Raw genomic sequence first — 5,861 nt, forward strand, 5'->3', positions numbered from 1 at the left:
TATTGTCTGCTGTTTCTTTTAAACATATGTATCGACGAAAACTGGCAACTATTTTATTCCACTTGTAATTAACTTTCTTGACACGTGTGTCATTAAGTCCTGTTGCTGCATATGTGGTTTCATACTTGGATATAGGTGATTCGACTGAGTCTCCAATTCTATCATTTTGATTGTAAGAACACAAATATTGTTCTGTTGCACCACTTATGTGGGATCCTTATCGTGTGTTTTCTTTCATTATTCCTGAAATACACACACACACACACACACACACACACACACACACACACACACACACACACACACAGGTTACGAATATGTTACAGCTGACTTTGTTAATGTTCACATATGTAAAAATGTATATAAGTTTCATATTTTGTCACATAATGAAATACATTAGATCATTGCTTCACATAGCGCAATTAAAATAATTTGACCCCGACGTGATTTGAACACGCAACCTTCTGATCTGGAGTCAGACGCGCTACCGTTGCGCCACGGAGTCTGATACACGAATACTGCTATTACTAATTTATTAGTCTTAGGTTGGTAGGACATGTTCTGAGGCATCAAGGAATCACCAATTTAGTATTGGAGGGCAGCGTGGAGGGTAAAAATCGTAGAGGGAGACCAAGAGATGAATCCGCTAAACAGATTCAGAAGGATGTAGGTTGCAGTAGGTACTGGGAGATGAAGAAGCTTGCACAGGATAGAGTAGCATGGAGAGCTACAGCAAACCAGTGTCAGGACTGAAGACCACAACAACAACAATGTATTAGTAGCAATGCCCAAATGATTTCCGGTGAACTCTGACAATTTGTTATAAACGATTCCGATATTGATTTTCCTTGCTACATACCTGAGTTTTAATCGACATGCCGATATATGGTTTCATGTATTTTGAGCTGTTCCCGATAAAGAAGTACTGGATACTCGTTTAAGGACAGACGAGACATAAATTGCAGATAAGATGTGTAATTTCTGGAAAACGGGGAAATGAGAAAAAAGTGAAGCGTACTTTTGAAGCAGAAATCTGCTCACAGGTAATATATTATATCTGTTGCTTAGGAGACATGCTTCAATGTTGTTTTACGCTTTGTGATACCTGCCGTAATTGACTTCCATTGTCGGACGTCTGTGGCAGATAATTATCGCCTTTGTTGGGGTCTTCACGCTAATTACCATGCCGGGGGTGCCGCTCGTACGAACGCTGCCCTAAGTCACAGTTTCTCAGTATTGTAAGAACACCATAAATAAGGTGGCCATACTTACGGGAGTAAGTACAATTGCTGACGTCTTGGAGTGCAAGAATGCTATGAAATTATTATACGTTATTAAAACTTACAACGAAATGGGTAGTAGGCATCAAATGATAATACAACAAACATAATTTAAAACACAGGCACATTCATGGTTTGTGCGTAATTATTGTATAACACACTTATACCGTAAAAGTTAGGAAGCAGAACAGAGCACTTGCTTAGGTATCTACTCACACCTTTTAACACTGAGTTATTCATGCCTCTACACTTCTGTGATGAATGAATTTCACTCAGCAGAAATTTGGTTCCCTTTCAGTTTAAGAACAACTGTATTTGAAATTAATTTTCACCATCAGTATTGCTTTCAAAGTCTGTACTTTCAGTGAGTTTCGTTGATGTCTGCATATTTTTCATCAAAGAAACTACACGCTCGACAGCTGCATCCGTACCGGGAAGAAATAAGTAACACAAATTTCACAAACTTAGAAATATTTTCATAAGATATATGTTCGACTGCATGCTTTCGCGGCGATATCCGTTAATAAGATTAATTATCTTATTTTCATAAGATATATGTTTGGATATCAAGTGCTAGAACATTTGTACCAAATGCATATCAGTGGCAGTTTTTTCTATGCTTTATTTCTCTATTTGCTGAGGAGTGGCCCACTGATGCATAGTTAACACACTCTTATATTTTGAAATCTCACATGACCTAGAATCTGATCTGATTTTTAAAAGTCAGAACATTTAGGTGTCCTGGCAGAACCCATTGGGGACAAGGAAGCTGGATTCCAAATATCGGAACTATATCGGCCACACCGGGATGTCTGGTCACTTGACATTAAGACTTAACCCTGTGGTTATTTATTCCTCTACACGGATTTCCATATGGCTGAGTAACTTAAAGGATGAGCAGTTTGTGATAGAAGTCACTTTCTGCCTTCTTTAAATTGCTGGATGCTGATACGCTTAGAGGACTTGTGATTAACGGAATCATAACACATCCGTTTGTCTGAACATAGTAGTATTTTTTTTCATCCGTGGGTCCTTTTACAAAATGATATTGGCTGCCATGATATTAATGTTTCAGAACAAATATAAACGTAATTTATCTCTACAGCCATTTACATACTTACAGGTCTAATTAGACAATTTCTCCTGTGTCATCGGATCTACGAAACTCGACAAATGAATTAATGCTGAGTGAATTAATACCGCAGCTCTTGTCAGTTTAAGCTGCTTCTGGTCATCGCGAGAAAAGAACATTGAAAATGCTAATATTAGACAGCAACCTATTTGTTAGCAATCGTGACTCGGCAGCCATTTCATTTGATATAAGGGATGTGAGCCTATAGTCTGTCGAGTACAGTTAACTTACATCACAGTCGAAGTCTGCATGTGTGAGAATAAAAGAACAAACCGTACCGAGATTGTAAATCACTCACACAGTACAGTCCGGTACATCCACCTTTTCGCTTCGTTTCACTGTTTACGCAGTGTGTTGGGTAATATTGTAGGCAGATAGACGAAGCGCCAACATAACATGCAATTGGTTCATGCGTAGTCACTTTCTGCGTTGTTCAAACAAATCTCTGTACCGGCGGCTGCTTTGGTTGCCTCTTTATAGCACTTTCAGAATATTATTGACGTCAACAAGTCCGTAACATTAGACTCGCTGAGTGGAATGAAATCCTGCAGCCGCGCGCCGGCGCAGCGAGTGCTGTGCAGAAACACGTGTATTGCGCAGGCGCAGTGAATGTTGACGTAAAAGAGGCCGCGGCCGGCTCGGCTGTAGGCAGCGGCGGCGGCAGCCGGCTCGTTAACGTAGGAATTCGGCTGCGCCGGTTCTCCTTGACATTTGCACCGGAAGATGGTGCGCCGCCGTCCCGCTAGGAGGCGCCGCTAACTGTATCACGTGACCTCGGCTCGCGGCGGGGCGTCAGTCTTCCGGGAGCTCTACGCCCGCTGCGAACGCCTGATGCGATGGTTAATGGCTTAGCGTTCTTCTCAGTGCAGTGCCGTCACAGGAAATTGAAAGTAACGAATCTTTGTGCTAGCAAAGGAGAGCGTAAATTCTACTTGGAAACAGCAAATAACCCGTGGAGATTATCTAGGCCTACCGTCGAGTTAATAATGATCCGAACAGCCACTGGCATTGAGTTGGTCAACACGCTGGCGTCACAAAGTCTTAATTATCACCTCGAAAAAATAACTTTGCGTTGTTAATTCTTTGCTCATTTGCAGGTACATCGCCGCAGTTTGGTTTCACCTTCAGATCGCCGTGCCTCAGTACCTTGGCACTCCAAAGCAAAATAGCAGAATCTGTTGACAGAGTGGAGATACCCTGCACTGTTTTATTATGACGTGTCATGGTAATATGGCGCGGCGATTTAAAGGTATACCCGAACTGCGGCGCCGAGGGAGATGGCGCAGGGTTTTTTAGCACACTGGACTCGCATTTGGCAAGACAACGGTTCCATCCTGATTTCGATTTTCTGTGGTTTCCCCAAACCGCTTCAGGGATGGTTCCTTTTGAAAAGGCACGGCAATTTCCTTCTCCATTCTTCCTTAATCCTAGCTTCTGCTCCGTCTCTACTGACCTCGCTGTCGATGGGACGTAAGACACTAATTTCCTTCTCCGAACTGCGGCGATGTACCTGAAAACGGGCAAAACTTTAATTATCATACCGCAAAATTAATATTTGCGTCGTTAAAGTTTTATGACTACCTCTCGTATGCTAAAGCTGAAACATTACAGACACTGTCCGTTGCACTCAACTGCTCTTCCAGGTCCTTTGCTGTCTCTGACAGAATTACAATGTTATTGGCGAACCTCAAAGTTTTTATTTCTTCTCCATGGATTTTAATTCCTACTCCGAATTTTTCTTTTGTTTCCTTCACTGCTTGCTCAATGTACAGATTGAATAACGTCGGGGATAGGCTACAACCCTGTTTCACTCCCTTCCCAACCACTGCTTCCTTTCATGTCCCTCGACTCTTATAACTGCCATCTGGTTTCTGTACAAATTGTAAATAGCCTTTCGCTCCCTGTATTTTACCCCTGCCACCTTCAGAGTCTGAAAGAGAGTATTCCAGCCAACATTGTCAAAAGCTTTCTCTAAGTCTACAAATGCTAGAAACGTAGGTCCGGAGGTTGGCTTCTACCAGTTTTTCCATTCGTCTGTAAAGAATTCGTGTTAGTATTTTGCAGCCGTGACTTATTAAGCTGATAGTTCGGTAATTTTCTCATTTGTCAACACCCGCTTTCTTTGGGATTGGAATTACTATATTCTTCTTGAAGTCTGAGGGTATTTCGCCTGTCTCATACATCTTGCTCACCAGATGGTAGAATTTTGTCCGGGCTGACTCTCCCAAGGCTGTCAGTACTTCTAATGGAATGTTGTCTACTCCCGGGGCCTTGTTTCGACTTAGGTCTTCCAATGCTTTGTCAAACTCTTCACGCAGTAGCATATCTCCCATTTCATCTTCATCTACGTTCTCTTCCATTTCCATAATATTGTCCTCAAGTACATCGCCCTTGTATAGACCCTCTATACAGGGTGTTACAAAAAGGTACGGCCAAACTTTCAGGAAACATTCCTCACACACAAATAAAGAAAAGATGTTATGTGGACATGTGTCCGGAAACGCTTAATTTCCATGTTAGAGTTCATTTTAGTTTCGTCAGTATGTACTGTACTTCCTCGATTCACCGCCAGTTGCCCCAATTGAAGGAAGGTAATGTTGACTTCGGTGCTTGTGTTGACATACGACTCATTGCTCTACAGTACTAGCATCAAGCACATCAGTACGTAGCATCAACAGGTTAGTGTTCATCACGAACGTGGTTTTGCAGTCAGTGCAATGTTTACAAATGTGGAGTTGGCAGATGCCCATTTGATGTATGGATTAGCACGGGGCAATAGCCGTGGCGCGGTACGTTTGTATCGAGACAGATTTCCAGAACGAAGGTGTCCCGACAGGAAGACGTTCGAAGCAATTGATCTGCGTCTTAGGGAGCACGGAACATTCCAGCCTATCACTCGCGACTGGGGAAGACCTAGAACGACGGGGACACCAGCAATGGATGAGGCAATTCTTCGTGGAGTTGACGATAACCCTAATGTCAGCGTCAGAGAAGTTGCTGCTGTACAAGGTAACGTTGACCACGTCACTGTATGGAGAGTGCTACGGGAGAATCAGTTGTTTCCGTACCATGTACAGCGTGTGCAGGCACTATCAGCAGCTGATTGGCCTCCACTTCTGCGAATGGTTCATCCAACAATGTGTCAATCTTCATTTCAGTGCAAATGTTCTCTTTATGGATGAGGCTTCATTCCAACGTGATCAAATTGTAAATTTTCACAATAAACATGTGTGGGCTGACGAGAATCCGCACGCAATTGTGCAATCACGTCATCAACACAGATTTTCTGTGAACGTTTGGGCAGGCCATTGTTGGTGATGTCTTGATTGGGCCCCATGTTCTTCCACCTACGCTCAGTGGAGCACGTTATCATGATTTCATACGGGATACTCTACCTGTGCTGCTAGAACATGTGCCTTTACAAGTACGACACAACATGTGTTTCATGC

The 5,861-nt window shown here is 42.7% G+C and overlaps 1 non-coding gene across 1 annotated transcript; it reads right to left on the minus strand.

The window, feature by feature from the left end:
* Positions 1–433: 433 nt before the first annotated feature.
* Trnaw-cca (transfer RNA tryptophan (anticodon CCA)) lies at positions 434–505 on the minus strand. The gene has a single exon. It is a non-coding gene; the product is annotated as a tRNA-Trp (tRNA).
* Positions 506–5,861: the final 5,356 nt, after the last annotated feature.

Source organism: Schistocerca nitens, chromosome 5 (genome assembly GCF_023898315.1).
Source record: "Schistocerca nitens isolate TAMUIC-IGC-003100 chromosome 5, iqSchNite1.1, whole genome shotgun sequence".
NCBI classification, from domain to species: domain Eukaryota; kingdom Metazoa; phylum Arthropoda; class Insecta; order Orthoptera; family Acrididae; genus Schistocerca; species Schistocerca nitens.